Source organism: Rhinoderma darwinii, unplaced genomic scaffold (genome assembly GCF_050947455.1).
Source record: "Rhinoderma darwinii isolate aRhiDar2 unplaced genomic scaffold, aRhiDar2.hap1 Scaffold_45, whole genome shotgun sequence".
NCBI classification, from domain to species: domain Eukaryota; kingdom Metazoa; phylum Chordata; class Amphibia; order Anura; family Rhinodermatidae; genus Rhinoderma; species Rhinoderma darwinii.
Window position 1 is genome coordinate 80,336 of NW_027463935.1, and position 19,119 is coordinate 99,454.

At 42.2% G+C, this 19,119-nt stretch overlaps 1 long non-coding RNA gene across 3 annotated transcripts; it reads right to left on the reverse strand.

Annotated features, from left to right (window-relative positions):
• Positions 1-7,270: 7,270 nt before the first annotated feature.
• LOC142716423 (uncharacterized) lies at positions 7,271-17,986 on the reverse strand. Of its 3 annotated transcripts, none has more exons than XR_012871645.1 (6): positions 17,905-17,986; positions 15,771-16,547; positions 15,505-15,720; positions 12,171-12,307; positions 11,237-11,528; positions 7,271-8,111 (listed from the first exon to the last, which is right to left on the reverse strand). It is a non-coding gene; the product is annotated as an uncharacterized LOC142716423 (long non-coding RNA). The 3 variants fall into 3 exon arrangements; XR_012871647.1 differs by having other exon boundaries at positions 15,505-15,651; positions 15,755-16,547; XR_012871646.1 differs by having other exon boundaries at positions 15,505-15,654; positions 15,755-16,547.
• Positions 17,987-19,119: the final 1,133 nt, after the last annotated feature.

Consider the following 19,119-nt stretch of genomic DNA (forward strand, 5'->3'; position numbering starts at 1 on the left):
AGTATGGCGTCAAGGGCTTTGTAATGCGAGAATCCAAGGCAATGCTCTGGCCGGGGATTCCGCTCTTGAAAAAACCCTATCCCCTAAATCCCAACCCCTTAACCCTAATGCCTAACCCCCTAACCAAGAGTTTTGCAGCAAATGGTCATGTCGAGGACTCCTCTCTTGAGAAAGACCTTTATGTCACTGTCCATATATAAACAGCGATGTTGGGGACTTTAAGATGCCGGAAATTTCAGCCAGAGCATCGGAAAATGCTCTGGCTGGGGATTCCGCTTCTGGAAAAGCTGTAACCCTAAACCTAACCCTATAACCCCCTAACACTAACCCTCTAACCCTAACATCTACCCTCTAAACCCCTAACGCCCTAAACCCTTACCCTAACCCTCTAACACCCTAACTCCAACCCTAACCCGCTAACCTCCTAACCCTCTTACTCCCTAAACCCCTAACCAAGTTCTTTACAGAAAGCGCTCTCGCTTAATATATCCACCTCTGCTTCAGAGGATTAGCAGGCCTGTGTCTGCTGTCATGCAGTGATGACATGATAACTACCTACACATGATTGCTATAGCCAGTCACTGGCCTCAGCATTGACGCAGCGGTCACGTGCGTGAAGCTGAAATTTCATCACTGCAGGACAGCTAAAATGAGTGGCAAGTCCACCGGAGCGGCAGGGATATACCAGGTGAATAATGTTTCCTCGTGTGTAATGTGTAAATGTATTTGTGTAATGTGCATGTGTGCGTATAATGTCGATATATGTTTGTGTGTAGAGTGTAATGTGGATATATGTATGTGCTTAATTTGAATATATGTAAATGTATCTGTGTAATGTATTTATATGTACGTGTGTGTGTGTGTGTGTGTGTGTGTGTGTGTGTATGGAAGTATGTATGTGTGTGTGTGTATGGAAGTATGTATGTGTGTGTATATGGAAGAATGTGTGTGTGTGTGTGTGTGTGTGTATGGACGTATGTAGGTGTGTATGTGCGTGTGTGTGTGTGTGTATGGAAGTATGTAGGTGTGTGTGTGTGTGTATGGAAGTATGTAGGTGTGTGTGTGTGGAAGTATGTAGGTGTGTGTGTATGGAAGTATGTAGGTGTGTGTGTGTGTGTGTGTGTGTATGGAAGTATGTAGGTGTGTGTGTATGTGTGTGTTTGGGGGTGTGTGTGTATATGTGTGTGTGTGTGTGTGTGTATGGAAGTATGTATGTGTGTGTGTGTGTATGGAAGTATGTATGTGTGTGTGTGTGTGTATGTATGTGTGTGTATGTCGTGTGTGTGTGTGTGTGTCGTGTGTATGGAAGTATGTAGGTGTGTGTGTGTGTGTGTGTGTGTATGGAAGTATGTAGGTGTGTGTATGGAAGTATGTAGGTGTGTGCGTGTATGGAAGTATGTAGGTGTGTGTGTATGGAAGTATGTAGGTGTGTGTGTATGGAAGTATGTAGGTGTGTGTGTGTGTGGGTGGGTGTGTGTGTGTATGGGGGTGTGTGTGTGTATGGGGGTGTGTGTGTATATGTGTGTGTGTATGGAAGTATGTATGTGTGTGTGTGTATGGAAGTATGTATGTGTGTGTGTGTGTGTGTATGTTGTGTGTGTGTGTGTGTCGTGTGTGTATGGAAGTATGTAGGTGTGTCTGTGTGTATGTGGGTGTGTGTGTGGGTATGGGGGTGTGTATGGGTGTGTGTGTGTGTGTGTGTATGGAAGTATGTATGTGTGTGTGTATGGAAGTATGTATGTGTGTGTGTGTGTATGTATGTGCGTGTGTGTGTGTATGTCGTGTGTGTCGTGTGTGTATGGAAGTATGTAGGTGTGTGTGTATGGAAGTATGTAGGTGTGCGTGTGTGTGTGTGTGTGTGTGTGTGTATGGAAGTATGTAGGTGTGTGTGTATGGGGGTGTTTATGGGGGTGTGTGTGTGTGTGTGTATGGGGGTGTGTGTGTGTGTGTGTGTGTGTGTGTATGGAAGTATGTTGGTGTGTGTGTGTGTGTGTGTGTGTATGGGGGTGTGTGTGTGTATGGGGGTGTGTGAGTGTGTGTGTGTTTATGTGTGTGTGTGTGTATGTATGTATGTGTGTGTATGTCGTGTGTGTGTGTTGTGTGTGTGTGTGTATATGGAAGTATGTAGGTGTGTGTGTGTGTGTGTGTGTGGAAGTATTTAGGTGTGTGTATGGAAGTATGTAGGTGTGTGTGCGTGTATGGAAGTATGTAGGTGTGTGTGTGTATGGAAGTATGCAGGTGTGTGTGTGTGTGTGTGTGTGTATGGGTGTGTGTGTGTGTGTATGGGGGTGTGTGTGTGTGTATGTGTGTGTGTATGGAAGTATGTATGTGTGTGTGTATGGAAGTATGTATGTGTGTGTATATCGTGTGTGTGTGTATGTCGTGTGTGTGTGTGTATGGAAGTGTGGGTGTGTGTGTATGTGTGTGTGTGTATGGAAGTGTGTGTGTGTATGGGGGTGTGTGTGTATGGGGGGGGTGTGCATGGGGGGGTGGGTGTGTGTGTGTGTTTTTTCGTGTGTGTGTGTGTGAGTGTGTGTGTGTGTGTGTGTGTGTGTGTGTGTGTGATCTTTAAAGACTAATGCTGCCCCTTCAGATTTGTATTTTTTATAAGTCCTCTTATCTTGTCATTTATTGTCTTTTTAACATTAGAAGCAAGCTTTTTCTAGTTTCATTTTAGGGTTTTTTAATACTTGTTACTGATAGGGTTATATTTTACAGTGTAATTACTTAAAGTACATGTAAAGCATTCCCATGTAGTGTCTGTATATTTATTTGACAATAGTTGCTCCCAGTCTATTTCCTGCTGCGCAGCCCTCAACCGGGAGAAATTGGCCTTTTTAATATGCAGTCAGTGTTTTACCCTCCCAGCCTGTTTGCTTTTAAGGTTTTGTTCATGTGGAGTATTTTGTAGGCAAAAAATTCTGCCTGGAAAAATCAGCTCCGCCTTTTTTTAAGTGTTTTTTTTTTACCACACACGTTTTTTGACACAGTTTTTGATGCGTTTTCCTACGTGGTTCTTTATGCCCATTTTAAAGCGTTATTTTTATCTCCTTCTTCAACAAGCTCTGTGGCTTGAAAAAACAAGTGGTTTGTATATCAAGTGGAGTTCCAAAAACCGGAGTTCAAAAGAGGAGTTAAAGCCCAAGTAAGTGCTCTTCTACTTCTTTTTCTTTTTGATTAACACCTGTTCGCTGTTTTTTTTTGTAACTTGGATAATGGATAGCAAGATTGGAGGTTTTCTTCAGTGCACAGTTTGCCATATGTATGCACGACTGGAGCCGGAGTTCCAGGGTGAATATCTCTGTGGCAGATGTGAGCATGTTGTTCACCTGGAAGCTCGTATTAGAGATCTGGAGGAGCAGAATGCAACACTGAGGAGGATAGACAATTTTGAGCGGAGCTTGCTGCTCACGGAGCATGCAGTTAGTGGGTTAGAACTGGAGGGTGAAGACATGGGTGAGCAGGATCAGGTAAGTAGCTGGGTTAATGTAGTTAGGGGCAGTAGAAAGGGGTCAAAGAAAAGGAAGGCCGTTCCGGTTTCTGACATTCCAGGCAAAATTGCCAAGTTGGGTGATGATGCGAGGGTGTCAGTTTCAGAAATGGCAGCCCTAGTGGATACTGATCTCCCTAACAGCCGGGAGAACAGCCCAGCTAGTAGTCGGCGGGATGGTAATGCAGGTAAGCCAAGACAACTGATAGTCGTAGGGGATTCTATAATCAGGAAGACGGATAGAATAATTTGTCGCCAAGACCACCTCAACCGAATGGTTTGCTGTCTCCCTGGTGCCAGGGTTCGGCATGTGGTGGAACGGGTGGACAAATTGCTGGGAGGGGCTGGTGATGATCCAGCTGTCGTGGTCCATGTCGGTACCAACGACAGAATAAATGGTAGGTGGAGGAGCCTTAAGAATAATTTTAAAGAACTAGGCTACAAGCTGAAGGGAAGGACCTCCAAGGTTGTATTCTCAGGAATACTGCCTGTGCCATGCGCATCACAGGAAAGACAGCGGGAGCTCAGGGAGTTAAATGCATGGCTAAGTCTTGGTGTAGAGGAGAAGGATTTGGGTTCCTAGAGCACTGGGCTGACTTTTCATTGGGGTACAAACTGTATTCTGCAGATGATTTGCACCTAAATGGAAGGGGGTCCGCTGTGCTGGGGGAGAGAATTCTAGCTGGGGTGGCGGAGTATTTAAACTAGGGCTGAGGAGGGAGGTCAATGTAGAAAAAAAAGGGGTAGCCAGGTTAGAGAGGGGTCAGACTATATTGGTGGGGGGAGAAACAGAATGTGTGGAGAGGACTAGACAACAAGATAAGGAGATCCTTTCGTTACAAAACATCAGTGTAAATAAAAAGGCCCGATTAATGTCAAATCACATTTCTGATAATAAAAGTGAAAAACTGACAGGCAAGTTAAAGTGTATGTTCACAAATGCCAGAAGTCTAGCAAGCAAAATGGGGGAGCTGGAGGCCTTGATACTGGAAGAAAATATAGATATAGTTGGTGTTGCTGAAACATGGCTGGACTCTTCACATGACTGGGCTGTAAATCTACAGGGTTTTACACTTTTTCGGAAAGACAGGACAAATAGGAAAGGTGGTGGTGTATGTCTGTATGTGAGAAATGATATGAAGGCGAGTGTGAAAGAGACAATAGTGGGTGAAGACTGTGAGGAGGTTGAAACCTTGTGGGTGGAACTAGAAAGGGAGGTAAACACTGAAAAAATTACTTTTGGTGTAATCTATAGACCCCCCAATATAACTGAGGAGATGGAAGGTCAGATATATAAACAGATGGAGCGGGCTGCACAGGCGGGTACTGTAGTGATAATGGGAGATTTTAATTTCCGGGATATTAATTGGTGTCATGGTTCAGCTTCAACTGCAAAGGGGAGACATTTCCTCAACCTGTTGCAGGAAAATTTTATGGGCCAGTTTGTGGAAGACCCGACTAGAGGTGAAGCTCTGTTGGATCTGGTCATTTCTAATAATGCAGATCTTGTTGGGAATGTCAATGTTCGTGAAAACCTCGGTAACAGTGATCATAATATAGTTACATTTTACCTATACTGTAAAAAACAAACGCAGGCTGGGAGGGCAAAAACATTTAATTTTAAGAAAGCCAATTTCCCCAGGATGAGGGCGGCAATTCAGGATATAGACTGGGAAGAACTAATGTCAAATAATGGAACAAATGATAAATGGGAGATTTTCAAATCTACTTTGAGTTATTATAGTGCAAAATGTATTCCTATAGGTAACAAGTATAAACGACTCAAATTAAACCCCACATGGCTTACACCTTCTGTGAAAGGGGCAATACATGACAAAAAAAGGGCATTTAAAAAATACAAATCTGAGGGTACAGCTGTAGCCTTTGTAAAATATAAAGAGCTTAATAAAATCTGTAAAAATGTAATAAAATTAGCAAAAATACAAAATGAAAGGCAGGTGGCCAAGGATAGTAAAACAAATCCCAAAAAATTCTTCAAGTATATAAATGCAAAAAAGCCCAGGTCTGAACATGTAGGACCCCTAGATAGTGGTAATGGGGAGTTGATCACAGGGGATCAAGAGAAGGCAGAGTTACTAAATGGGTTCTTTAGCTCTGTATATACAACTGAAGAAGGAGCAGCTGATGTAGCCGGTGCCAGTGCTGTTAATATATCAGTTGATATACTGAATTGGATGAATGTAGAGATGGTCCAAGCTATATTAAATAAAATAAATGTGCACAAGGCCCCGGGACCAGATGGGTTACACCCTAGAATTCTTAAAGAGCTTAGTTCAGTTATTTCTGTCCCCCTTTTCATAATATTCAGAGAATCTCTAGTGACTGGTATAGTGCCAAGGGACTGGCGCAGGGCAAATGTGGTGCCTATTTTCAAAAAGGGCTCTAGGTCTTCCCCAGGTAATTATAGACCAGTAAGCTTAACATCCATTGTGGGGAAAATGTTTGAGGGGCTATTGAGGGACTATATACAGGATTATGTGACAATAAATAGCATTATAAGTGACAGCCAGCACGGTTTTACTAAGGACAGAAGTTGTCAAACTAACCTAATCTGTTTTTATGAAGAGGTGAGCAGAAGTCTAGACAGAGGGGCCGCTGTGGATTTAGTGTTTTTGGACTTTGCAAAGGCATTTGACACTGTCCCCCATAGACGCCTAATGGGTAAATTAAGGACTATAGGTTTAGAAAATATAGTTTGTAATTGGATTGAGAATTGGCTCAAGGACCGTATCCAGAGAGTTGTGGTCAATGATTCCTACTCTGAATGGTCCCCAGTTATAAGTGGTGTACCCCAGGGTTCAGTGCTGGGACCACTATTATTCAACTTATTTATTAATGATATAGAGGAAGGGATTAATAGCACTATTTCTATTTTTGCAGATGACACCAAGCTATGTAATATAGTTCAGACTATGGAAGATGTTCATGAATTACAGGCAGATTTAAACAAACTAAGTGTTTGGGCGTCCACTTGGCAGATGAAGTTTAATGTAGATAAATGTAAAGTTATGCATCTGGGTACCAACAACCTGCATGCATCATATGTCCTAGGGGGAGCTACACTGGCGGATTCACTTGTTGAGAAGGATCTGGGTGTACTTGTAAATCATAAACTCAATAACAGCATGCAGTGTCAATCAGCTGCTTCAAAGGCCAGCAGGATATTGTCGTGTATTAAAAGAGGCATGGACTCGCGGGACAGGGATGTAATATTACCACTTTACAAAGCATTAGTGAGGCCTCATCTAGAATATGCAGTCCAGTTCTGGGCTCCAGTTCATAGAAAGGATGCCCTGGAGTTGGAAAAAATACAAAGAAGAGCAACGAAGCTCATTAGGGGCATGGAGAATTTAAGTTATGAGGAAAGATTGAAAGAATTAAACCTATTTAGCCTTGAAAAAAGACGACTAAGGGGGGACATGATTAACTTATATAAATATATTAATGGCACATACAAAAAATATGGTGAAATCCTGTTCCTTGTAAAACCCCCTCAAAAAACAAGGGGGCACTCCCTCCGTCTGGAGAAAAAAAGGTTCAAGCTGCAGAGGCGACAAGGCTTCTTTACAGTGAGAACTGTGAATCTATGGAATAGACTACCGCAGGAGCTGGTCACAGCAGGGACAGTAGATGGCTTTAAAAAAGGGTTAGATAATTTCCTAGAACAAAAAAATATTAGCTCCTATGTGTAGAAATTTTTCCTTCCCTTTTCCCTTCCCTTGGTTGAACTTGATGGACATGTGTCTTTTTTCAGCCGTACTAACTATGTAACTATGTAACAGGCAAAGGAAAAAAAAAACGCAAGCATTTTTTTTTTTGCCTAAAACCGCTTAAAAACGCGTCAAAAACGGTCGCGGCCATTCACAGCATTTTTCCGTCTCTCATTGATTTCAATAGGGTTTTTTGAGGCGGAAAACGAATCTAGAAAGGTCATATCACATACGTAGTGGAACCATTATACCCTAATGTTTTCTCCTTCTTTAGTAGCGTACAACTCAAGTGCCAACTTCCATTACATGATAGTGTCTCAACAGGACTCTTTCTACAATAGATCTGGGGGTCGACCAGTGAATACTTTTTCTCTATGTTCAGCTTAACAACAATACCAATGATGATGATGATGATGATAATATCCCTGCCTCTTTTCTATAGTGGTCTCAGTACATGTTTTAATATGATATCATTGATAAATGAATAATGAATTGAGTATTTCTCTAGCTGTGACCATCTCATGACTATCACCACATATGGAGCATCCTGCGCACTGACTATTACTAAGCCTCTCCATATTTCTCAGCATTTTCTGCTCCTTTACCCTGGGATCATATAGTCAGAAGTAACATATAAGTTCTCTCCTCACTGTTCAGACGTCATGGGTTTTCTGCTAGGATGGACACACCAGTATTTACAATGTGTCTCTTCTTCTAGATGTTTGTAGGAATCTTCTTGTAGCCAGGATCTCCTTCTCTGTGCTGGTTGGTGTCTTCTAGATGTTGAAGGTGGTCATCTTCTAGGTATATGCAGGAATCTTCTAGCTGCTAACTGGGGTCTACGTGTTGTCAGGACTCTTTAAAATCTCAAAGACTGGGATAAAGATCTCCTGAAAAAAAAACAAGAAAAATATTTTGAGACAAAAAACTACAAATATATAACCTACAAAGAAATTGATGCTACAAAAAAAGTGTAGAAAATGTAAAAAATCTTTATTGGAATAACAATAAAAAGCTACATGTCAATACAATTAAATTAAAAAGACTCCACAAGACTCTACAGAAGAAAAGGACAGCTCATTGTGTGACTCACAAAGAAAATAATAATTAGATAAGACCCCATGGCTGCACAGACCTGCGTAATGTAGGTCATATATAAATATCAAATGGTATGGAATAAACAACTATACAGTGCAAAAAAGCAGCCAGCGCATAAGTAAGAGCAAAAATGAATCAACTATTAAACAAGTATGGAGGGATATAACATACCCATAATAAGGTTGTTCAGGAGCACCAACACAGGGAGTGCCCACCCAGACGCACGTTGCAGCGCTAAATGCCTTCATCAGGGGGTGGTGCTGATAGTACACACACAGTATTTAAAGGAACAGTGTCATGGCAAATAATTTTTTTTATATGTTAAAGATGTTAGTGCTTTAATAAAAACGTTTTTAGTCATTTGTGTGTTTGTGTTTTACTTTTTCTTATTTTTAACACTTTTTCTTCCCTATGGGGGCTGACATTTTTTGTTCCATTTCTGTGTGTGTCGATTAACGACACACACAGACATGGAGTACGGCAGCCACAGTCCCATAGGGACTGCGAACGGCTCCCGTCCCATTGACTGCCGTGTACGGCGTCTGTGTGGGAACTGCGCATGCGCCGCTCCCACACAGTCCTATTCGAAATTGGCGCCGTCCGGCGCCATTTTCCTGTGGACCGGAAGTCGCGGCCGGACAGTAATATTACTACTTCCGGTCGCGGCTTCCGGACTTGTGCACATGGAACAGCGGCAGCAAAGGGAGCGGACGGGCCGGAGGGAGCCGCGGCGGCAGGAGCAGGTAAGAGATTTCAATGTATGTTAGTGTTTGTGTGTGTTTACTACTGTATGTAAACCTACTACACTGTGGGTTACCTCAAAAAATGGCGACACACAGTGTAGGAGGTTAAACCTTTCAAACCCCTCGTTTATCCCGGCACTAGCCAGGATAAAGGAGGGGGGGATGCTGAGAGCTCACTAGAGCGAGGGCTTTTAACCCAATGTTGCAATGCTGCAATTTTGGGAACTAGCTCCATCTAGTGACCAAAAATGGGTAGTATTATAAATTAGAATTAATTTATAATATTTCCTGACTATTTCCTGACTCGTGAAAAAAATAAAAAAAATTTGAACCATGTTTAATCACCCACACACTAAATGTTTAATTTTTAAAAAAAAAACATGTTTTTCTGGCAACACATTCCCTTTAAATGAACGCTAGCCAATGGTACTTAAATATATCCAGGTGATATATATATATATATATATATGCCCATAAATCAAATCAGTGCACTCACTGTTTACTATTGGTGGCAATATGTGGTCGAGTACATGGCCGGACTCCAGAAACGGCAACAACGAGACACTGGGGCGGAAACACATCAGCGCGTCACCTGACGCGGTCACGTGTGTCAGCAACCCAGCGTGTCATGGGTGACGAATCGGAGGCCGGTCAATCACAACCAATCAGAATGCAACCAGTGATTGAAGGCATGAAAAGCATTCAGAAGGATATTAACCCTGTACGGGCAGTCCAATAGCGATAAACTTCATGTCTGCAAGTCTAATCCCAAAATACAGAGAGACAAGATAGTTATACAGATATATTGCACATGTATCATACAAATACATATAAATATATGGACACAAAGTGATGTGTGATGAAGAGCGTCAACGTGTAGGGAGTAATCAAGTGTGGAACATTATTATCAATTATAATGTGTGAAAAAAGACCAATATATACGTGCCAAAAGGAATAATCCAGTGCACAACCTGAACATAGTAGGTAAGTGACAGGTAAGAAATGATATTAAACACAATAAAGTGTTGTTTATATAGAACATGTGTAAGTAAAAGAGTGAAAAGGTAATAAATGTATGGTGACAAAATAAAAGAAATAAAAAACGAAAAATAAAATAGTGTGAATAGGCGTGTGCGATGAAAAAAGAAGAAAAAAACAACGTGTGTATTATGCATCAAAAAATAAAATGGACTACAAGTGCCATGCACAAAGCAGATTTTAGTTACATGTCGATATATCTAATACAACAAGCCTCAAAGGTGCAGAATATAATATGCAGTGATCTGCAGACAGAGCCCGCTTTTCTATTGTTTGTGAAGATCATCAGAAGTAGGAAATCATTGTTGAGGATGAAGATCATGACAACCCGAAAATTGCACAGTTGACATAGTCAACACAGGCAGCGTAAACCATATATCTAATCTGTATACATAAATAAAGAAATGTAGATTAAAATAAGAACATAAAATCAAAAATACCCAACTAAAAGCTTTGGTAGCAGTCAGAGAAATGCAGCAACATCAATGTTCTCATTGAGACCCCTTGGTTGTGTTGTCTTAAGCCTCCATATCCACTTGCATTCTGATTGCAAAAGCCTCTTTTTACATCTCGTCCTCGCATATCAGTATTGATGTGATCTATTCCCTTCACTCTCACAAGTCTAGAGTTACACGCATGATGTAGGTGAAAATGTTGTGGAATCGTCTTCAGCTGTTCCATATACTCTACTGGTTTGGCATTTTCAATGTCTCTAACATGTTCTCTTACGCGAAAGCGCAATTCTCGGGTTCTCATGCCAATATACATTTTAGGGCAAGGGTAAGTTGCATGATAGATCACACCTGTAGTGCCACATGTAATTGGCCATGTGATCTTAACATTTGTCAACCCACTTGAGTCAACAAAACCTTGAGAGCGTTCAATATTAGGGCAACTAATACAGTCGCCGCAAGGGTTACAACCCCACTTAGGACCAATCTTTCCAAAACATTTACCCGGTTTTTCCACGGTAACTGTGAACTATTGCGTCACGTAAAGAACGCGCTCTACATGCTGCAACAGCAAGATAATTTGGTAGTACTTTCTGTAGAATTGGATCATTGAGGAGCATCGGCCAAAATGTGTTTGAGTTGTCCTTCATTTCTGACCAAATGATACGTGTTCGTAAATCTTACCTTAGGAGAAATTCCTTATTTTTAGTTACAGTTTGTAATAGCTGTGCACGAGGGGGAGCTGTGCACGTGGTCGTCAATGGGCTTTATTAACATTGCGGAAGCGGCTGCAGCCCTGTTGAGCAAGTCTCTTTCTTAACTCAGTTGTGCGGAATTTCAAATCTTCATGAGTTGAACAAATTTTCTTAACACGCAGTAATCGTACAGTTGGTATAGCTTCGATGGTGTGGCGGGGATGTGAAGACGTGGCGTGAAGAAATGAGTTTGTTGATGTCTCTTTACGATGCAAATCTGTCTGGAGACAACCATTATGGATCCTTTTAGTTAGTATGTCCAAAAAATCTATCTCAACATGATTCCACTTGCATGTTAATTTAATGTTACGTGTATTATAGTTAAATACACTGATGAATTCCATTAATTCATCCGAAGTCCCCTGCCAGATCATGAAGATGTCATCAATGAACGGGCCCAGAAAAGGAGCTGGTTCATTGATATCTCATGATCTGGCAGGAATAGGTCCCTCTCCCACAGCCCCAGGAACAAGTTGGCGTATGAGGGTGCACAGGCTGCCCCCATTGCCGTGCCCTGGAGTTGCAGGTAGAAGGACCCATTGAACGTGAAAAAATTGTGTTTGAGAACAATGTCCGATAGGGTTAGCAACAACTCTGAAAAGTCTTTCCTATATTGCTCATATGCAAAAAGGTGGCCACTGCATGCAACCCATCCGTATGCTGGATGCCGGTATATAGTGACTCAATGTCACAAGTTACCAAAATATGTCTGTCATCTAAATGAATCTCTTCAATTTTCAACAACAAATCGGCAGAGTCGCACAGATACGAAGGTAGACATTCCACTAATGGTTTTAAATGGTGGTCGACCCATTTGCACACCTTCTGAGTTAACCCCCCGGTACACAATATAATTGGCCTACCTGGAAAGTCCTTATGAATTTTGGGTAGTAGAAAAGGCGTCTGTATCGTTGGCTCAGTCACAATCAGTGCCTCCATTAGGGACTTGGAGAGGACTCCGGCATCCATACCATCTTGTAGAATGTGGATCATCTTTGCTCTAAAGGATAATAAAGAATTGTATGTTAACCTTCTACAACAAGTGGAGTTTTTTTTTATTTAGTTTTTTTTTTAATTGATGTATTTTTTATTTTTCCAAACATAACAAACAAGCGAACAACAATTCAACAATATTTCCCATGGCAATAGCATCTCTGAACACTTATATCATTATTTTGCATATTATATAATCTACAATTTGTATAAATTACTTCAAATAATCCTAGTTGGAGCGAGGACAGAATTAGAGATTTTAGCCCAAAGACAAATTGAAAAAGTGTCAATATTCATAGGAGATGAAACACACTAAATAAACCATAAAGAAGGGGGAAGGGAAGTATAGAGGGGGGAGGGGGGGGAGAGGATGGACACGTGTATCCCCATCGTTACCGCGATTCAATACAGATATTTAAGGAATCAGATCATGATTGGTGTCACACCAGACAGCTGATGCTCCAGATATCAAGTTGTGGAGCCAAAGCATGCAATCAGTTTTTGTTTTATATGAAGTGGTAAGAGAGGTATAAAATTCTCCCACAACTTAAAAAAGGCTTCAGTTTTGTGCTCTTTTCGATGGGAGGTTTCCACCCAATCCATTCGGAAAAGATAAGATATATTTTCTAGGGAAATACGATGTGTGGGGGGTGTATTATTTATCCAAACCTGGAGAATGGCCTTCCTAGCAGCCGCAGAGACATAGTATAACAGTTGTTTGTGATGTTTCGGGATAAAGAGCATGGAAGGTGGCAGTATCCCAAAGAGACCCCACTTTTGGGTTGAGGGGCATGGTATGGACAGGGTGTTCGACACAAAATATTGTATCTTTCGCCAAAAGTCAACAATAGTTGGGCATAACCAGAGACAATGTAATTGCGGTGCTCCACACTTTAAACACGAATGGTCAGAGGAGTTACCCATGAGAAAGCCCCTATAAGGGGACACGTCAGCCCTATGGGCTATTGTAAAAGACATCTCCCAGGACATATCTGATTGGAGGTATTTGCCAGCCATAGTTACAGATGATAGGACATCGTCATGAGTTGTTTGATCTAAGTGGTCAACCCAGTAAGATACGCCTGATCTCGATTTAGTGTAGTCCAATGGCTGTCTTAAAACGTTATAATAGGTAGTGATTAGTCTTTTTCGGCATTGATGAAATGGAGTTAAGTGACAGAAGAAGTCATCCCAGTCTTGGTCTTGTAAGTGTCTAATGACCTTGTGAGCATAGCTACAGGCCTGCATGTAATAAAATGGGTGTTGGCCCAAAAAATCATATTGTATACGTAGTTCATTAAATGAGTATGGACGACGAGTGAGCATGTTAGTTATCTGATTAATACATGTCAACCCCTCCCCCCCAACCCATCCACGAAAAACCACATGGGGGTCGGCATTTTGGAAGTCAAAGTTATGGACCCAAGGAAGAAGTAGGAAAAATCTAGGGTTTAAACCTAAGTGTTGTCTGACCTTGGTCCATGTTTCCAGGAGGACATGACTAGGGGGTTAGCCCGTTCATCAGGTGATAGAGCCGAGTAGGGAGTGTGTAAGAGGCATGCTAAGGAAATGGGTTTTGAAAATTGTTGGTCCAATGTAGAATCAGAAAAGCAGGAGCTGCCGGTTATCCAATCTCCAATCACTCGTAGTTGAGCTGCCATATTGTATAAGTGAATCTGTGGAAAATTAATCCCTCCATTTTCATGATGTTGCTGCAATATGCATAGGCTCACTCTTGGTCTCTTTTGCCTAACATCAACTGGTCTCAAGTATATAGGCAAGGATTGTAGTAAGTATAACAATTTAGGGAAGACAACCATTTTTAATAGATTAGCCCTACCTAAAAATGATAGAGTAAAGTGCCTCCAAGCCATGCGTTGGGATTCCAAATATGCAATAATGGGATTAAGGTTTCGTTGATATAAATTTGATCGTTGTCTCGTGATGCGTACCCCCAAATAGGGAATGTAATCAGAGTTCCATTTAAATGCATGCTTCGAAGAACAGAGTGGCCTTGAGGGACCCTTAAGAATTAGGGCTTCTGATTTTTGTAGATTGATCTTGAAACCTGACAGGGCACCATAAATTGGGATATCCTGGAGGATTGGTTGTAAAGTAGAGGCAGGGTTAGATATGAAGAACAAAATATAATCTGCAAATGCCGATAGTGTAATTTGAGAATCTCCAATTTGTATGCCTTGAAAACATGCTAGGGACTGGAGATGACGGAGAAGTGGATCTAGGGATAAATGAAACAGTAACGGTGAGAGAGGGCATCCCTGACACGTACCCCGGAAAATTGAGATAGGAGGTGAGTTAAGCCCATTGATGGTAAGGGATGTGGTAGAGCAGGCCTGTGAGCGTGAAAGGAATGTTAGAAAGCGGTCCCCGAAGGCCCGAGACTGCAACACCGCTGTGAGAAATGGCCATGATAAAGAGTCAAACGCCTTTTCCGCGTCAAGTCCCAGCAGCATGGTCACTGGGGAGGAGGGGTCTAGTGCAGACACCGTGGCTGCTACAGCCTGACGGATACCTTTAGTGGAATGTCTATTCCTTAAGAAACCCAGTTGGGTTGGGGCAATGATCAGTCCAAACATGGTTTGGAGGCGGTCGGCCAAAATCTTTGTTAGGAGCTTATAGTCTTGGTTTAAAAGGGAAATCGGATGATATGAGGAAAGGAGGGTTGGATCCCTGTCAGGTTTGGGAAGCAATATGGTCCTGGACGCATGAAAGTTAGGCAGGTCAATCTCCCCACTAAATATGGCTTGTAAGGTCCTCGTCAATGTCGGTACAATATCTGGCAAAAGTCTGTAGTATTCAGCCGATAGGCCGTCAGGACCCGGCGTTTTATTATTGTGTAGCTTAGAGATTGCTAAAGCAACCTCCGCCTCCGTGATATCATTATTTAAAAAGTGGAGTTTTTTCAATTGGCGATTTGCTTCATAAATATACATCTGGCGTGGCCAAAATACCACATTCCTGCCTTTATCGGCAGGTTTTACTACCACATCATGCCATGATTTAATCCTCTCCAAGCTCTCTCTCTCTCTCTCTCTCTCTGAACTCGACAGATTGTCATTCTTAATTTTCCTTGGAATGTTTTGCTAATCTTCAGGGACTAATTTGACAAAAAGATCTACTGCGGGGCAAATAGACAACGGGGGGATTTTGTAGATTTGGTTCTAATACAGATATGAATCTTACCTTCTGATATTCCCCCTTCTTGGTGAAAGAGTTTCTCAAATATTCGCAATGTTTCTCGTTCCTCAACTGTCACAAATAAATCGCCTTCCTCTTTAAAATACCATTTCTTAAAGATCAAAGATTGTGCAAAAAATTGCAGATCTTTTACTGCTGAGAAAAGATCAAAACAGGAGGCGGGAGAAAAGGTCAAGACTTTGTCCAACAGTGTGATGTCACCTATAGATAATTGATGCATAGAAATGTTAATTACCTTCTTGTGATGTCACCTATAGATAATTGATGCATAGAAATGTTAATGACCTTCTTGTGATGTCTTGGATTTTGTTCCAATCCCTTATTCATTTTTCTCCTACTGTTGGACGACTGATTTTAGTTCCGTTTTCTTTTGTATCTTGGTAAGTCACGTGTAGACCTCACGCTACTACATAATGTCATATCATGGTGACCGCTCTGTGATGACAAAGATCACATAGAAGAGGAAAGACTCAGTGATTCACCATTTTGTCTCCGATTCCATCAATATATTTTCTTCTGTTGAAAATCATTATTATCACATATCAATTTCTTTGTTTTTCTGCTCTCCATTTCTTTTTCCCACACGAGGCATTGATGATCCAATTGTGTTTTAAATGTTTCTAAGTCCTCTTTGGACATCTCTGCTTTTAATTTTTGCTGGATCTTTTCCAGCTCGTTATCCCTGTTTTCTAATGATGTGTTATTGAGTCCAATAAGAAGCTCCATCACTTTAAATGAACACGCACTGCAGTTCTCCTCCCATTTAGATGGAAAATTCACATCTTCAGTTGGAAATGATGGGAAAACTTGTATGCGTAACCCCCTCGGTATAAGGTTCCGTTGGAGATAATTTGCTAGGAATGCTCGGTTCCACCAAACTTTCATTCTTTTATTTACAAGGCTTTTGAAGGAGTTCTGCGGCTCCCTAATATTTCTCTGACTGCCAACACCTGTGGCTGTGGAGTCATCTTTAACCAGCCATGACTGTTCTCTGGTTCTAAAATCCATAGTTGGGTTTCTGGCACTATCTGTAAAAACACAGAAAACAAACTGATAAATAATCCAAAAAGACAGCGAGGATCTGAAATCCCAAATGCAGGTGCACGGCCTTTATTACTAGTAAGGGGGGATCCTAGGGTGAAGTCCTGAGCACATCAATATATATATATATAAGATAGAAATTCGAGGCACTCACCGCTGTTTCTGTAACTTCCGACCATGTCATCAAGAAGTGACCAGGAAGCAGCATGAGCACAAAAAGCTATAACTGGGTTTGGGGGCAGCGGCGGATCATCGTTAGGAAGGCTCGGGCAGCCGACCAAGGCTCCCAGGGGGCCCATGGCTGCCAAGCCCATAACATTTATTGGCTGGGCTGCACGGGCCCCCTCAAGCCCATTGGCGCCTAGAACTGGAGGGGGCCCCGATGCTAGCGACAGCCACATTCACTTGTATCTGCATCCTCAGGACGCAGATATGAATTAATGATAAAGGCTTCAAGCCAAGTTAGGACTGCAGCCTATAAGGTGCTGGGAAGACTCCCTGGGCAGGCCGCCGTGATGACGTAACTGCATCACGCTGATATGAGCATGCGTTCTGCCTGGAGACAGTGCAGCGCACCGTCCGTCGCGGCAACGGGGCAAGGTAAGTACAATGTTTTGTTTTGGAGGCAATATATGTGGCAATATACAGGGGGGTGATTGCTGTGTAGCACTACATACAAGGGGAGGGGGGATATGTGGCACTATATACAAGGGGAGAGGGGGCTGTGTGGCACTATATACAAGGGGAGGGGGATGTGTGTGAAGCTATCTACAGGGGCTGTGTGTGTGATGCTATCTACAGGGGCTGTGTGTGTGGCGCTATCGACAGGGGCTGTGTGTGGCGCTTTCTACGGGGGCTGTGTGTGTGGTGCTTTACTTTACCTTCTGTGAGTCACTAGATTTATAGAGAATCTGTCTCCTCTCCTGACATGTTTTTTATAGGAAATCCTTGTCTTTCACAAAATATCTTTGTGCAGTCCAGGACTGATAGACAATTGCGTGTTACCATTCCCCTTGTCAGGAGGATGTGTCCCTGCACAGTGTGATACTGTCAGTATGTAGGGACGCAGCCCTTTGACAAGGGGAATCGTAACATCCATCTGTTAATGCTTGCACAAAAAGGTAGTGGCAGGGCGGCGGAGGAGAATGGGGGCCCCATGTTTGGGTAACAGCCCAGGGCCTATGGCCTACTTAATCCGCCACTGTTTAGGGGGCCTCGTTCTGGAGATAGGCGCCGGTCACAGAGGTGGGACTCCCATCTATCTGACATTTATGACATATCCTGTGGAGATGTCATAAATGTCCTTCATGGGAAAACCCATTGAAGGGGATAGACAAATCTTACCTGTCCATACAGAAGTGACATTAATACATTGGGAGGAGCTTTCAGTTGCCGGTTAGTTGTCCATTCTACGATGGTTGGAAACCGAACAGTTTCTATGGCGATGACGTAACATGGGAGCCCTGCATGTTGTCCAGTGGGAGCGGAGTCTGTTTAGAAAGAGAGAAATCCAATATTTATTATAATATTACAGGAAAAGGTATAGTAGGAGATAATGTTTTATCCATAGCACCTTAAAAATCCTGATTAGAGAGCGGACCCTGTCCCATATATACATATAACTGAACAGTACTTTATATACAGTATATATGAGGACAGTAAAGAGGGAGTACAGTATATACAGTGAGGACACGTCTCCTATATACATATAACTGAACAGTACATTATATACAGTATATATGAGGACAGTAAAGAGGGAGTACAGTATATACAGTGAGGACACATACTATATATACATATAACTGAACAGTACATTATATACAGTATATATGAGGACAGTAAAGCGGGAGTACAGTATATACAGTGAGGACACGTCTCATATATACATATAACTGAACAGTACATTATATACAGTATATATGAGGACAGTAAGGAGGGAGTACAGTATATACAGTGGGGACATGCTCCATACATATATACATATAACTGAACAGTACATTATATACAGTATATATGAGGACAGTAAGGAGGGAGTACAGTATATACAGTGAGGACATGCTCCATACATATATACACACGACTGAGAAGTACATTTTGTTTCCGGACAGTCTGCAGGATATTTATGTAGTGGAGCCCCCAGCAAGGCACCTCCGCCCTGAATATGTGTAGATAAGGGACTCCAGCAGATCGCTTGTTAGGTCCATGTAGAAGCTCAAACACTTTATGGTCCTTAAGAATAAGTTGGGGGTGATGCATTGTCACAGTGTTAGGGATCTGCCAGGTACTTCATCTAGGTATACTCCTGGGATTAATCAATCCACACCTGAGGTCAGACCTGTTCGACTGACACCATCTCCCACCAACCAGGGTGGCAGGCTCAGGAGTGGGAGAGCCTATCGCGGCCTGGTCTGTTGGAGTTAGCTCCGCCCCCTGTCCTTTATTACCTGCCCTGTTCTCTCCCTCAGTGCTTGTAATTCTTTTGGATTCCTGGCCCCACTGCTGCTTGCTCCAGCCTGCTTCTGCCTTGCTGCAGTTCTGCTTGACCTGCTTTGCTTTGCC